The sequence below is a fragment of the Notamacropus eugenii genome, chromosome 1, assembly GCF_028372415.1.
Source record: "Notamacropus eugenii isolate mMacEug1 chromosome 1, mMacEug1.pri_v2, whole genome shotgun sequence".
In the NCBI taxonomy this organism is placed as follows: Eukaryota; Metazoa; Chordata; class Mammalia; order Diprotodontia; family Macropodidae; genus Notamacropus; species Notamacropus eugenii.
The window spans coordinates 422,132,467-422,149,700 of record NC_092872.1 but is presented as its reverse complement, the minus strand read 5'-3'; the positions used below and the strand labels follow the sequence as shown (position 1 = coordinate 422,149,700).

The window sequence follows — 17,234 nt, the reverse complement described above, 5'->3', positions numbered from 1 at the left end:
GGGAGTAGAGGGGGGAAGATGAAAAAGCCTAATTGTGGAAATCAAAGGACAGCAACACTTGGAGAATCACAAAGTTTTGGTCTGTGAATGTTTTTGAGGAGGGAGGGGGAAGTTGGGTGGGGGTGTGCAACTTTAATGGCCCTTTTGAGCTAAAGGACTTTGCAAAGCCTGAGAAATAAAACTTGAAATGGGAGATAAAAGGAGCTCTGGAGAAGAACAAATTGCATTGCCTTTAAGTGGAAAAAAATTGTGATCTTTGGAAGCAAATATGCTTAAGACATCGTCATTCTAGCTCAAAATAACTCAGTTGGAGGAGGGAGCAGTTAAAGTATGCATGGTGGAATTCACATTACTGTCTGGGCTCCCGCCTGCAGTGTTATTGGGCAATTTACAGTCCAAATCAATAAACAACTTAAATTCTGCTCTAAAGAAATAACTGAAATGAAAGAATAAAGGAACAGAGAAACAAATAGCCAATTTGAAGAACAAAGGAGCTGGGCTTCTATCTTTTGTAAATCAGCCCAAATGGAGCACTCTCCAGTCACTTGATAAGTGCTAAATGATTACAACGATGATGATATTGACAAGGAGAATGCCGCAGCCCCCACCCCCAGGCCTTCAGGATTCTAACAAGATGAAACAAAAGTCCAGTTCTGTTTTATTGTTCCATAAAGTCCAAACTCCTCCACATGACATTCAAGGCCTTTCACAATCTGCCTCCATCCTTCCTTTCCAGCCTGATTTCTCACTGGCCCAAAGAGGATGGTTTTGTGATGATATACTGGGCTATCTTTTGCCTCAATGTTAAGTGGCCCTTAGTCATTGAATGGGAATTGCCTTAGACAAAATGGGCCTGAATCCTAAGCCATCACCAGTCATCTTAACTTTTGTATTGTCATTGGATTTCAGTGATGCTGGAGGAGAGAGTAAGGCTAATGACTGTGCAGTACTGTCTCATTTAAATCCAATTCACACCAAGTTAAGACATCACCCTCTTGGTGTCATCGGTCCTCTTTGTGAATGAACAAACCAAACCACTGAGCACTGCCAGTTTTCATACTGCCCTCTCCCATTTCCATGCCTTCGCTCATTCCAATCTCAAAGGTAGAAATCTCTGTCCATCTCCACCCCTTCCCCAACATTTTTTATTGATTGAAATCATCCTCTTATTGCAGTGCTTAACTCTGATACCATGGTCATATAGCCTTCCTTTATCTCCCCGGCTGAAAATGAGATCTTCATCTGAGCTCAAAGCATGCTAGAGCTCTCCTTTGTGTTTACTCTAACCTAATAAGGAACATGATTATTTGTGTGCGTGCCTACCTTCCCTCCTAAATTGAGTGTGTGTTCATCCTTCTTTGCCGAAGAAGACCATGCCATCAGAGAAATTATGACAGGACTTGCACTTGACTTTGTTTTGAGTGAGGGAGGGCCATGCAGGTCACCAGCCTCACTTCTCCTCCAGAGCCATCTGAATCCAGTGACCAGATATTCATCAGGATGACTGGAGATGACCCAGGATGAGGCAATTGGGGTTAAGTGACTTGTCCAAGGTCACACAGCTAGTAAGTGTCAAGTATCTGAGGTGAGATTTGAACTCAGGTCCTCCTGACTCCTGCACTAGTGCTCTATCCATTGTATCACCTATATATCTGGAGTGGAGGACTTGGGAAATTGAGTAGAAGATAAGAAAAACAAACTCATCATATTCCTTCAAAATTAACTCCCAGTTTTGTCTTCCCATTTTTTGTTAATGAGATTGTCATTATTTCAGTTAACTTGGGAGTTCAAATCAAGGAGTCATTCTTGATTCCTTCCCCACCCCTATTCTCATCACCTGCTTGACGGCCCTCCCACGAGGGACCAGAATCACCACATGGATCACAGAAGACAACGCCTGACGAGGTGAGAGGCAGCAAGCCCAACACACAAGGACTGTGGCCCAGGCGAACGGGCAACGGCCCCAAGTGGACCCATGCAACCAGGGGAAACACAGGTGGGACAACTTCAGCCACAGCACCTCGATCAGAAGCAAGTGAAGGCAGAAGGCCAGCGGTAAGCCTGGAGACACCGTGGCTGAGCAGAACACTCACACTGGAAAACCAAGGCAGGCGCCGGCCTGGGGAAAAAGACTGGCCAGAGAGGAAATACCCTAAAACGAGATTGGGATGACAGGGGAGTGGGGAGGGGACTCCAGACAGCCTCCAACAACAGCCTGCAGTATCTCCTCCAGGCTCTGTCTGGCCATGACTGGGCTACTTCTTAAACAGGACTATTCAATGAGTGGGGGTTTCTTCACCCTAAGGGAGTACCTGCAAAGACCTTGGTCTAAAGGGCCCAAGGTCTCCCAGTGCATCCTGGGTCATCTGCAGTCATCCTGATGAATATCTGGTCACTGGATTCAGATGGCTCTGGAGGAGAAGTGAGGCTGGTGACCTGCATAGCCCTCCCTCACTCAAAACAAAGTCAAGTGCAAGTCATGTCATTTCTCTGATGGCATGGTCTTCTTTGGCAACAATGGACGAACACAAACACAAACCCCATTCTATTTGTCCTTTGCTCTCTCTTTCCATTCCTGTTGTCACCATCCTAGAGAGGGGCTTATTTTGGAAGCAATGTGCTAAGCTAATTTTTTAGACACTTTGAGTTAATGTGATCATGGTGCTTAATGTTTTGTCATTTTTGTCAGTCTTGTCTGCCTCTCTGTGACCCCTTTTGGGATTTTCTTGGCAAAGATACTAAAATGCCACTTCTTTCTCTGGCTCATTTTACAGATGAGAAAACTAAGGACAAATAGGGTTGTGACTTTTTCATACAGCTAGTAAGTGCTTGAGGTTAGATTTGAGTCTTCCTGACTTCAGGCCCTGTACTCTAGCTGCCCCCAGATCATTAAGCATTCAAGCGGAAATGTCCAACAAATAAACAGGTGATGGTAGAAGAGGGCATTTGCTCCCTCCTTGCTTATCCCAGCCAGAGCTGGGATAAGAGAAATCTAACTTGGCCATAGGGAAGGGTATTGCGTACCTAGACCAGAAATTACTAAAATTCAAGATTTCAATATATAATGATTTCTCTATTTTATAAAGTCTTTACCATGTCTTTCTCTGTACTGGTTCTACTTAAAATAAAGAATACTTAGAGTGAGTTAGAATCAGGGAAATGCTTCTGTCCTAGCTCTGTTTTGGGCTACCTGTGTGACCTTAAGTAAATAAATTACCCTCTCTGGGCCTAAGTTTTCTCATCTGTAGGAACAGGAGGTTAGACTAGACATGCTCATGCTCTCTTCTAGTTTTAATCCAAAGATACTAGGACCTTTCAGTATTCAATATATTATTCCTGCCACAAAAGTTAGGCCCATACTCATATAATCCATCGGGATCAAGAAAATGCAGTCAAATAACTAAGTTTCTGTCTATATGATTCCAAGAAAGTTAGCTTATTGTTATGGTTGAAATTCTTTCTACTGAACTGGTTGGTTATTTGAGTCTGGTCTCAAATGATGCCACTATATATCGACTATGCATCCATGGGCTGATTAAATAGATGTCCATACGTAGGACCATTCCAGCTCAGATATGAGCAGATAAGTGCCAGCGTCCAAAATGTCCAGTTTTCTTCTGGTCTCAATGTGAAGTTCCATTTGGTGCAGTGCCTGGGCTGGTAAGAGTCCTGATTCACATAGAGACAACACCACGTAGACAAGGTGGATTGACTAGATTAAAAGGCAACTCTCATTTCCAATTTATTCCAATGGCTCCATGGAGAGTTATGAGTGGGACTCTTGAGAGTTGAAACTTTTCTTAGAGACTATCATTAGTCTTAGAATGCACTGAGCTTCAGGGAGATTCTTTTGTTTAAATCAAATACATACTGTGTTTTTACAAAAGAAAGAGCATGTGTTTATCCCCTGGAGAGTTATTTCGGTAATTCCCTGTTTTCCTTTAGAGTGCATAAACTTCCATATGAGATCTTAAATTTAAAGGGATATCAAGGATGAGAGGGCTCTTCTAGAGCTGGAACTGGCATGGAACAAGTGGAGCTTTGCTCCAGGTGCTAATATGTTGTTGGTGGGGTTTCTAACTCCACGGAAGAGCTTATTTTCACAATTTCTCCTCCAGACAGCCAAAGGCCTTAAGGGTTTTCTCAAAGGTATAAAGAACAATTGCCCTTAGGAACTACCTGGGATTTAGGCAGCCCATCCCCTTCCCCCCGAGAAAAACCCAGAACTGTTTTATGCATTGCCATTCCTTCCTCCAACAGATGCTGTCAGACTCTGTCAGACTCATCTGTCTCCATGTCTATCCTCTCCCAGTAAGACTATACTCTTTGCTGCTCCCCAGTACCCCTCGTAGAATTTGCCCTAGGCATATTTTTGCCTAGTTACAGCTCTGAGGGATTTCTAAACAGTGCGACCATATTAGACTGAGAATCTCCATTGGTATTAACAAAAATTTAACAGGACATTATTAAGATCTGAAAATCGACCTTGCATTTAGCCTGCTGCCTCTTTTCAATACACACACACACACACACACACACACACACACACACACACACACACACATACACAGAATATCTTTACCACCATGCCAGGAGGAGTAGAATGTCTGTGCACTAGCCAAGGTAAAAAGTACAAGCATTATTAGGTAAGGCTTCCCTCTCAGTCTCCAGGGGTCTTAGCATAAAATCACCAGAAGCTGCCACTGATCACAGAATCCAACTCTGAAGGAAGCCACCAACTCTTGCATAACAGCCAACAGAAGTATCCTTGTGGTAGTTTAAATAAAACTGTCCTTTCTCAAGGGACCAAAAATTAATGGCATTGTCAGTCTGATTTCCAAAGAAGTTAACAAACATTTACTGAGCACTTATGGTGTACAGAGTCCTATACTAGGTGCTAGGGTTTACAGAGTTTATCTGTATGCCCTGCCCTCATGGAACATAATAATTCAGAAGAAGGATAAGACAGATACTCAGATAACTAATGCACAATATTACATGGAGTTTGGAATAATGTGCATTATAGAGATGTGCAGCCTACGTAGTGTAATGGACAGAGCACCAGAATTGGAGTCAAAAAGACATGAGTTCAAATCCAGCCTCAGACACTTACTAGGTATTTGACTTTGGGCAAGTCCCTTAGCCTGTTTACCTCAATTTCCTCGTTTGTAACATGGGGATAATAATAGCACCTATCTCCCAGAGTTGTTGTGAGAATCAAATGAGATAACTGCAAAGCACTTAACCCAGTACCTGACATTATTAAGTGATATATATATATATATATATATATATATATGTATATGTCAGTTATCACTATCATCATCATATTATTATCACTCAGAAAGAATAGGATTTTAACAGGCGTGGAAGTTGAGTAGCAATTGAAAGCATCAAGAATGTATAAGCAGATAAAAGAAATCCAGGATGTATATAGGGAACAGTAAGTAATCTAATTTGGATGGAATATAGACTATGTCAGAAGAGTAATAAGAAATGGCTTTGTGAGATAGAAAGCCCTGAAGGCCAGGCCAAGTAGTCTGACCTTTATTCTAGCAGAACAGAAGTAGTCATTTATGTTTCTATAACGTTTTATAGTTTACAAATGCTTCCCTCACAATGACCCTGTAAGAAAGTTAATACAAATATTATCATTCCCATTTTATGAATCAAAAAGACACTGAGGCTCAGAGAGTTAAATAACCATGCTATAGAAACTTGTTTGTGGAGACACCACATCATCAGAGCTCTGCATAAGGAAGGTCAACGTGGCAGCATTAAGAAGGGGACTTGAAAAGGGAAGAAGTAAAGAGTTTATTTGGAAGATTATTCCAATAGTCCAAGTTGGTGATAAGGAAGGGCTTTACTAGAGAGAAAACAATAGGAATGGAAAGAGGGATGGGCATGTTGGAGGTAGAATGGAAACAATTAGAAGCCAATTAGAGGAAAAGGGGCAAATCAAAGGAAAGAACAAGGTTCCAAAGGTTAAAAACAAAACAAAACAGCTTAGTTATTCCAGGTTTGTCAAAAGCTAAGTCTGTGGCATGTTGAGTTCGAGGTTCCAGAGGAATGTCTAAGGGCAGCAGACCTATAGGCAGGTCAGAGGTTTGGGAAAGAGGTCTGGGCTAGGAGAAGATCTGGAAAGGTATTAGTTGAAGCCATGGGACTGGATGAAATTGTCAATTGGAAGAATCTAAAGAGCAAAAAGAATAGGAACAAGGACAGAGGGTCTTAAAGGAACACAAATACACACAGACATATACCTAAGGTGGTTGGGAAGGAGAAGAGTCATTGCAGGGCAAGAGAAAGAGAGGTAGTTGGAGAACCAAGATAGCTCAGTGTCTCTGAAATCAAGGGAGGAGAGAGTTTCTGGAAGGAAGAGGGAGTGAATATCACCAAGTGCTGCAGAAATATGAGGCCTGTCAGCCTTTGGTGGACAAGATAACCTGATGCAGTACAACGTGTCCTAGGTTGGGCATCAAAAGATCTACATTCAACTTCCAACCATGCTGCTGACTTACTAATAAACATGAACCCTTGGGTCAACTGCTTAACCTCTCTCAGCTGAATGTCCTTCTTTATAAAATGAGGTGTTTGGATTAGATGGTATCTAAAAGTCTGGGCATGAATAGACAAAAATACTTTGTAATTTAGGGTACAAGTCAGTTAAAAAAAAGAAAACCACTTTATTCCACTATTAGAAGTCATAGCATGGAGAAGTATTTGCTGTCCCATAGAGAAACAAAATTTTTATGAGGTCAGAGGGTTTCTGAATAAAAACCCACAGATACTTGCAATAGTATACAGAAAGCAAGCAGCATGGTGGGTTCACAACCAATGAGCTATTATTGAAGGCAGTTTGTTGTATTTCAGGGGAAGACACAGATTTCATAAACTTATAGTTAGTCACTGGCCTTGAGAAGGGGTCAGTGAAAGACAGGAAAGACTCCCAGGATGGTTTTTGAACATGTACAAAGGAACAGGGCTTTACTGTTGTTCACTTGTTTCCGTCATGTCCAGCTCTTCATGCCCTCAGATGGTTTTTGTTTTTCTTTTTTTTTTTGGCAAGCATATTGGAATGGCTTTCCATTTCCTTCTTCTCGTCATTTTATAGATGAAAAAACTGAGGCAAATGGGTTTAAGAACTTGTCTGGAGTCACACAACTAGTGCCTGAGGCCAGATTTGAACTAAGATTGGAATTCTTCCTGTCTCTAGGCCCCACACAACACTCTATCCACTGTGCCACCTAGCTAGCTCCCTAGGAAATAAGGTTAGAGGAAGGCAAAACATATGAGATATACAACTGAAATGATTCAATAATAACAAACATTTTTCATTAAGAATATTCTTTTTCTATGAAGATGCAGTACAAAGGTGTGAAGAAAGTACCTGGGAGCTGTTATTACTCTCTCCACATGTAGGAGGAAATGGGGAATTCAGTGAGAATTTGTGTATAGGTCATTTGCATCCAAGTAGTTTTCCACAATACACGAGTCCTTTTCACTCTTTAAACTCTTTCCCTTATCTCTGGAAAAGTTATTTTCTTGCTCTGAGTCTCATTTTCCTTATCTGTAAAACGAAGGGTTTGAACTAGATAATTGTTAAAATCCCTTCCAGCTCTAAAGTTTGTTTAGGAGGGTGCCCATGGTGCTGAGAAATTTGGCAACCATGTCAAGTGAGGAAACACTGAAATAATTGGTGATGTTTTTAGCTCAGAGAGGAGAATGCATGTTAGCTCTCTTTAAACATTTTAAAGGGTTATAGTGTCTGACAGAGGGAACCAACATTCTATGTAGCTTCAGCTGTCACCACTAGAATCAATAAATGGAAGGGAGTACATAATGGCAGATTTCAGAGCAGTATAAAGATTTCATAACAATTGGAGCTGTCCAACAATGGCATTGGCTGCTTTTTGAGACAATGAGCTCCCCATTACTAGAAATGGAGGCTGAATGACTTCTTATCTGGTAGGTTTTGATGGATAATAAGACTTTATGACTTGTAAAGTTTCGTTTGATTCTAGGGGTTTCATAAATGAGGACTAATAGATAAAATATGAGAATATGGATATCTTAGTACAAAACCCATCCCCACTCCAGGAAATTCAGCTCATAGAAATCATAGACTATAAAGGCTAGAAGGGACCTAAGGGGAAGAGTGCAATGAGTCTTAGATTTTGAATCCAAGAATTTGGGCTCAAATTTTGGTTCTATGACTTATTCACTGTGTACTCAAGTATAAGTTATTTAAGAGTCTCTCTTTGCCTTGGTTTCTCCTCATTAAAGGTAGGAGATGGGACTAGAAGACCTCTAATTTCACTATCAGTTGTAAAGCTATGATCCTCTCTTAAGATCATTGAGTCTTATCCCTTTCTCATTTTACAGTGGAAGAAATTGAGACACTTTAGGGGAAGTGGATTACACAAGGGCATATAGTGAATCAATGCAAGACACAGAACTGTAACTGAGGCCTGCTGACTCCTCCTCTCTTTTATTTTGTTTTTTTACCCCACAAGTGCCAAATCTCCTGTCCCTCTACCAATGAGTCAGGAATATCATCTCCCAATAGGCCAGAATCATTATCTTTGCTCAGATCACCACAGTATGACAGTCTTGAAGCCACACCAAATTAGGAGAAGGATCACAGCATTTCCTGTTTGCCTGGGAGGCAAAAATTCATCAGCAATTTATGAAGTCCCTGCTGTGCCTAAGAAGGTGGCCTCTAGTGAGTTTTGCAAATGTGACACTTCACATTGCCTGGAGAGAAACTGGTTGCAGCAGCTATTGCCACCAATACAAAAAGTACTAATTTCTTCACAGAGATGATTACCCAAGGATTTCTCTGGCCTCAGACAACAATGAGCCAGGGGAAAAGGGTTGGTTGAATTCCTTCATAGGCCATGTCACCTGTCATCTATGGCCTTTCTCTAATTTTCTTTTGTTTATAGAACCAATAAGGATCAGTCTCACAATATCCGTTCAACCTTGTTTGCATTATGGTGTGATGCCTCTGAGAACAGAAGTAATCAATCTTATTGTTGGGGAAGCTAATTTGACTCTTCAATCTGTGCCAGTCATAAATTCAAAGTCTCACTCTGGAAGGACAAGGAGGAAAAGAAGAAAAAAAAGCTCAAGTAATCCAGTACTCTTGGATTATGAGAGAAACTTTTCTCCCAAGAACTGAAAGGATTTTTATAGCTATTAACCTAAGAATTCCCATATAAGCTCCTTCAACAAGGGTTCAACAAGGGTTATTGAACTACATTCTGGTGCTGTACATCTTTCAGGCACTCAAGGATCTGGGTACCTGATTCAACAAAGGGTCAGTTCTACCTGCAGGTTTCTGACCTCCTTATGACTCTGATTAGTACCTGTGGTCTCAAGGGTCAGAAACACATGGAAACTGGAGTACAGTGAATAGAGGGCTAGACTACAAGTCATAAGAACTGTGTTTGAATACTACCTCTGACATTTACTAACTGTGTGACCATGGACAAATCACTTAAGCATACTATATCTCAGTTTCTTCATCTGTAAAACAGAAATACTAATGCCTATGGTAATTACCTTCACAGATCTAATGAGACAATATATGTAAAGCACTTTGGAAATGTTAAAATGTTAATGTCAACTCTTACGACTATTATTACAGTGTAGGGCCTTAGCCTTTGTCCAAAGGTCAGAACTCAACTCTGACTCTTCTGTATCATCATTATAGTCTGGACCCTGACAAGGAAGTTGCTATCTGCCTGCCTTTAGTAACACCTTTGGAACAATTTCCTGATGGAGAGATCATAGTATCATAGATTTAAAATTAAAAAGGACCTTAGAGCCTTTGAGTCAAACTCCTTCACTTACAGATGAGGAAACTGAGGCAAATAGTAAGTGTATGAGGTAGGATCTGAACCCAAATCTTCCTGATTGAGTCTCATTCTCTATCTACTTTATCATGCTACCTCTTGTCTCTCTCATAATGTAATAGTTTCACTAGATGCCTTTCTAGAAAGAATGGATGATCACTTTCCAAGAATGTACTATAGGGGATTCATGCCTTAGGCATAGCGCTACACTAGATGATGTCCTGCTTATCTTTAAGCTCTTAGATTTTATGACAGATATTTATTTGAGATTTCTTGCTCTTCTTCTGGTGGTAAATAAGCTAATAGAATCTAAGGACTTCAGAATTGAATGGGACCTTAAAGGTCATGTAAGTCAATCAGGTGATTTCTAGAGATTAGAAAACTGAGGTACACCTGATCATAGCTCTAAATCTGGAAGGCACCTCAGAGGACATCTACTCCAAACCTTTCATTCTCCAGATGAGGAAACTGACACCCAGAAAACTTAACTGACTCTCCAAGTTCACAAAGACAATAGGTGGAAAAACCAGGTGTATCCTTGACTATTTGGAAAGTAACACTTGTCAGTAACATCTACTGGTGAGCCCCTCCCATTTATTATTGCTTTCGTTATCAAATAACATTCATCATACAGTCCTAACTGTATCATACAGAAATCATACAGATTTCTAACCATTGGAGGGACTGAGTTGATTACAACATGATTCAAGTCACTCATTCTAACAACTCAAATAGCCAGCTACTACAAGTAGGGGGAATTCACATATGTCAGGAGGACTTCAATAGCCACATCCCAGTGTAGCATACACAGTATCAGGAACTGAAACCAGCATTTTAGATATATTAAAAGTAGAACAGTTCAAGGCTTTAAAACCAATAAAGTCAAGTTAATAAGTCAACTAGACACTAAACATGGATACAAATAAAGGCAAATTTGAAAAAAATACTGCTTACTATGAAGGAGTTCACAATCTAATGGGAGAGGAAACATGCAAACAAAGACATAACACTGTAAATACCCATTTATAAAATGTGTGTGTACATAGATGTAATATACATTATGTAATAACATATTATATACATATGCTATAAACAAACTCTGAGTGTGTACATGTATATATGAAAAGATCTTAACATCACTGATAACCAATATGGTGTGACTACTAATGTAGAGCCAGAGATTCTGTAAAATTAAATCAAATGGGCCTTAGAAAGTACTAACAATAAGGCTAGTGGAAGTGATGGAATTCTAGCTGAGTCATTTAAAATCCTAAAAGAGGGTGCTGTTAAATTACTGCACTCGATATGCCATCAAATTTGGAAAATTCAACAGTGGCCACTGAATTGGAAAAGATCAGTTTACATCCCAGTCTTAAAGAAGGGCAATGCCAAGGAATATTCAAATTACCAAACAATTACACAAATTTCATATGCCAGAAAAGGTTATGCTTAAGATTCTGCAAACTAAGCTTCAGCAATATGTGAACTGAGAATTTCCAGAAGAGCAGGTTGATTTTTGAAGAGGCAGAGGAACTAAAGACCAAATTGCCAACATTTGTTGGATAATGGAGAAAACGAGAGAATTCCAGAAAAAAGACAAAAAAATCTACTTCTGCTTCATTGACTACACTAAAGCCTTTGGCTTTATGGATCACAACAAAATGTGGCAAGCCCTTAAAGAGAAGGGAGTACCAGATCATCTTACTTGTCTCCTGAGGAACCTACATGGAGGCCAAGAAGCAACATTTAGAATAGAATGTGGAACAACTAACTGGTTGAAGATTAGAAAAGGAGTACAATGAGGCTGTATATTGTCACCATATTTAACTTATATGTAGAGTACATCATGTCTCTGGCCAGGCTGGATGAATCAAAAGCCAGAATTAAGGTTGATGGGAGAAATATCAACAATCTCAGATATGCCACTGTGATGGCAGAAAGTGAAGAAGAACTAAGAAACCTCTTGACGAGCAGAGTATAGAAGCTGGCTTGAAGCTTCACATAAAAAAAACTAAGATTTTGGCAACTGGTTCCATCACTTCCTAACAGAAGGAGAAGAAATGGAAGCAGTGTCAGATTTTGTATTCTTGGGCTTAAAGATCTTTGTAGATAGCAACTGCAGCCATGCAATTAAAAGATGCTCCTTAGAAAGAAAACTTTGGCAAATGTGAAGAGCATATCAAAAAGTAAAGACATTACTTTGCCAACAAAGTACAGTCAAAGCTATAGTTTTTACAGGAGCAACATATGATTGAGAGTTGTACTAAAAAGGAAAGCTGAGTGCTCAGAATCGACACTTTTGAATTGTGGTGCTAGGGAAGACTTTTGAGAGTCCTTTGGACAGCAAGGAGGTCAAATCAGTCAATACTTAAGAAAATTAATTCAGGCTATTCAGTGGAAGGCCAAATACTGAAGGTGAATACTTTTGCCACATAAGGCAAAGACAAGACTCATTGGAAAATATTGAAGGCAAAAGGAAAGGGAGACAGTAGATGAGATGGTCTGATGTGCTATGCTCCATGGGGTCACAAAGAACTAGACACAACTAAACAACCACAAAAAATGTGTGTGTACACACATATGTATATATGTATGTGTGTATATCTATATACATACATATACCTGTACTATACATATATGCATATTTGGTTATACATGTAGTTGGAGGTAGTCTCAGAGGGAAGGAACTAGCATTATGGGGATTAGCAAAGGATTTTTGAAGGAGGTGAGATCTTAATTTAGGCTTCAAGGAATTAAAGGTAGAAAGAAGGAGGGAGAACAATTCTAGGCATGGGGGACAGCCAGGAAAATTCAAGGAACTGGGAAAGAGTGTCATGTTAGAGGAACCACAAGGAGGTCAACATAAATCAACAAAAAAAGCTAAAGAAATTATTGCATTTTTAATAATGAATGGAATGTTATAGGGTATTAGATCTTCCTGTATTTGACATGCTTCCCAAAGATCCCAAGATTGGCAATCAGAAAATCTGGGCTCTAGTCTTGACTTTTCCCTTAACTCTTTACTTGACCTTGGACAAGTCAGTTCCCTTTTCTGGGCCTCACTATCACTCTTGGTATAATGAGGGATTCAATCATTTTAAGGCCCTTTTCAGTTCCAATATTCTTAGATTTGACCTTCATATAAACAAACAGAATCTGTGGGAGTTAAATATGGCCAAGGCCAGAGTCCTTTTTAACATCTTCACATTTCAAGGATACTCAGAAATCTCCATGTGGTTAAGGCAGTTACAGGAAGGAAGGAAGATAACCATTCTCCTAGGAAGACTAGATAGACACTCACAATAGAGCAGCAGAGCTAAGATGAGCCTCCAGCTCTATAAACAGAATAAACATCATCGGACTGGGGACATTAAGCCAAAGACTTTCTCCCATGCTTCTCAGCTCACAATGTGGAGTCAGCCTGTCTGACTAGTCTGATAAACAGAAACACCAGAATGAATAACAAGTGTATTACCCAGAGGTATCACAAAATCTTTCAATATTTCAGAATGGTATAAGATGCAGGGCACATACACATGCCCCCACTGCCCCAATGAGTAAGGGCTAAGAAATAATTTTCCAGGGTGCCCATTCATTTGGAAACCTATTTTTAATGACCATAGCTGGGTAGTTGCAGCTAATCTGCAAAAATCCACTTATTTCTCCCAAATCAATTTTAAATATTATCCAATACTTCAACCAGAAAGTTGATGAGCTATATATTTTCTCCCACTGTTCAATGTGCTGGGTAAGGGAGATAAAACTGCAAGAAGAGAATTCGGAGGAAGGAGGCTGGGCAGAAGTCAGCTTAAAGTCAGGGACAATAAGGAGCCACAAAACATAAATAAATATAATATGGGTGATAGCAATCCTCCACTGACATCCTTCACCATTGCCTCACTGTGGCACAGAAGGTACCCTAGTTTTTCTAGACTGAGGCCACTGGAGCATTAACTGTTACCAGTCCCGCTCAGCATGAAAGGCTTAGCACATGGCCCAGTGATGTGTGTCTGTCATCCAAAGCCCACAATAGCTATGTTAGGAGAGATTCGTTATAAGAGACATGGCCTCTAGATTTTTTTTCCCTCCACAGTAACCCATGAAAATCATAGCATGGAAGAGTTGTGATCTGCACTGGTGAATGATGAAGTAAAATCTTTTGAAATCCTTGAAGAAGGTCAAAGGTCACAATTCATATTCTAATAGGTTTTTTTAACCATCATAAAGCACATTACATGCATCTGATCTGATCTGACCATCACCATAGCCCTATAAAGTAAACAGCTTAAGTATTAACATCAGTTTTTCAGATGAGGAAACAGGGATGCAGTAGAGGTGGAGAATCCTTCTCTAGTTCACAAAGCTTATAAACAAAAGAACTAGGGTTTAAATGCAGGTCTGATGACTCTAAATTTGTTGTTCTTACCATTGCAAAATAGAATATTACAAAAAGTTCCACATTGCTTTACAGAGCAGACAAGGGATATTATAAACATATATAACACACACATATAAAGTGAGATAAGTAATGCTTATATGTGTTTACAATATATACATGCATGCATACATATATTAAAGAAGTAGATACTAGAACATAGACTTTGGAATCAGAAGATGTGGGAAGTTTAGCTCCCACACAGTAGTGATGTATTATCCTGACTTAGACATAGCCCTCCCACCTCAGTTTCCTTTAATGTAAAATGGGGGTGATACTTGTTGTATTGCCTACTTCATTGAAGTGTTGCAAGAAAAAAATGCTTTGTAAACCATAAAGTGCCATAAAAATGTGTGTTTTCATAATTATATTATATAGTTCCTTTACTTTTGGTGCTTACTAATTTCTAACTTTGGCTTGGAGGTGACTCTGGGCTCTTGAAAACTATGCCAATGGAATATAAGTTCTTCTAAGTCTATCAGTCTCAAAGTACATTGAGTATGAGGTCCCAAGGTACATTGTGTGTCTATTATCTGAGGAGTTAGCTTAACCAAATGTTGTCACTCATCTGTAGAAAGTTTACCACCAGAGAAAGAATATTTTATCCACACCAACTCATGATAACCTACTTAAAGCATAGAAAAACTGTACTTTGAATTGCTGGAAAGGTTGCTCTCACACTGATGAAATTATGGGTCTTTGAAAGTTAGAAGATCATCATTATTCATGATTATCTGAGGACATTAGAAAAAGGCTGTTTAAAGTGATTTCCTTTAAAATGTCCAGGAAAGGAGGGGGTAACAATTCATAGAAAACAGTGAAATAAAGGTCTGATGGAGGCTTTATCTTGGCACATTAAGCTTATATTATGAAAAGTTTATTTTATATTACATATTTTAAAATTTCAGATTATAATTGCTTCTATTCAGTAATTCTTACAAAGAACAAAAACTGGAATCACTGGAAGGGTTTTTTTTTTTCTTTTTACAGATTTATGTGACAGCACAATATAACATCCTTCACCTCATGTCTGACTTTTAATATCTTTCTTCTTTTTCAGAATTATGAACTTAAACACCAATAAGGAGAGAATATTTCCACATATACTGAAGAACATAAAAAGGAGTTTCTATATGAAACTGTTTCACTATCCTTCAAATTCTGTTTCCACTATCTCTTCATGTTTGCTTGCAATTTATAGTGCAATCATGAAGAGGGTTGTAACTGCAAAAGTATTCAAGGGCTTCACCAGTTGTTTTTGCTTGTTTTTTTTCTTCAAAGGCCTCTCTGAATGCTTTGATATTCAATTCATTATCTTCTGGACCACCTATAGACCCTAAAGATGTTAACCTAATGAATTGGGATAGGACAGGCAGTGATGCCACTAATGTTAAGCAGGGAAGAGTGTTGTATAGAGATTAATTTTTAAGGGATTGGTTCACAGTTGAAGATTTTTGTACATGTTATGACTACTTGTGCTTCTATTCACAGCCTTTCAGAAAGGCAGCAAAGAATAATGGGGAGGTAGCCTAAGCATCAGAAAGATTACAGTTTGAGACCTGCTGCTGGACATATCGACTGTGCGATCCTAGCTAGGCAAGTCATCCAATCTCTCAGTGCTCTGGGACATGAAGACAATGAATTGCAGAAGAGACCATCATCTCCATTTTAGAGGGAGGGTCCTCACCAAGAATTCCCTAAGTCAATGAAATCACAGGTTCAGACCAAAACAAAACACAATTATGTAACTGCAGGGGCTCAGATAATAAACATTCCGATATCAAGGATATCCACATGGGAAAAAAATGTATATGTGGGCATAAATAGACTATAGTATAATATAAATAGCCACATATACAATAACAAATTGTACACAAAAGAGATGATACATATATGCTATCAAAGAAACAGATGATCATAAATGGAGGTGGAGCAATCGCAGAGCACGAACAAGAGATAACACATGAATGGCCCATGCGCTAGACAGGTTTTGTCAATAGACTGAAAGGTTCTGAGCATCATATTTAGGTTCCTGCAGAGGACTAGAGACACAAAGAATTGGAACACATAAAAAGGTTGTGACTTGTACCACTGGACAGTACAGTGATGAGACCACATATCTGAAGCATGTTTATACATATGACAATGGAGCTCACTGCAAGTTTACTTATGAGGATTTCCTGAGAGGCTACAAGAGTATTAACAACCCACTCTCAACTTGTGTCCTCTTTTCTACAAGCCTACAAAAAAACAGACAGTCTCTTAATTAATTAATTGCTTAATTGGCAAGGGAGAATTATATGTAATTTGTAGACCAGATGATGATGACACATTCAAGTCACCAGCCAAGCGGCTTCATCATAATGTGCCCAGCTTTCATGCTTAACTCTGGTGAAACTTTGGATTCTACAAAGGCTACAGGATCCCCACTGATTACCAGAGGACACTCATCCTAAAAAGTTCTGTCTCCAACCACACTGAGATCACAGAACTAGTGGCACAGCAGACACTGGTCCCATTGCAATATTGATCTACATAATAAAAGAATAAGAGATATCACTCTGATATGGGGGAAAAAAAAGAAATCTCAATCAGCTAAATCCAACCCCACATCTGAAGAATATCCTTCATTTGGATCTGACTGTCGATATTGTGGCTATGTGGTTTATTGAAACAGAGAAGTCAAATTCTCAAGCATTCCACTCTCCTGCATCTTGTAGTTAACTTCTAAGTTTCCTCCTGACATAGGTGAAAGATGAAAAGAAAGACAGCATATTAGCAACCTTTCTGGAATGGCTCTGAAAACAATGCAGAAATAGTTGAGAAGCACTAAAGGATGGGATCAGCTTTCTAAAACTGGCCTCACTAGCTGCTAAGGTTTCAAGGAAGCTGACTGTTTGGTCCCATCCTATCTCTGCTCTTCATCACTGCTCTGGCAA

At 39.4% G+C, this 17,234-nt stretch overlaps 1 protein-coding gene across 5 annotated transcripts in view; it reads right to left on the bottom strand.

Moving 5' to 3' along the window:
- PTPRT (protein tyrosine phosphatase receptor type T) overlaps positions 1–17,234 on the bottom strand; it is a 1,308,680-nt gene that overhangs the window by 488,106 nt on the left and 803,340 nt on the right. The window lies entirely within an intron of this gene.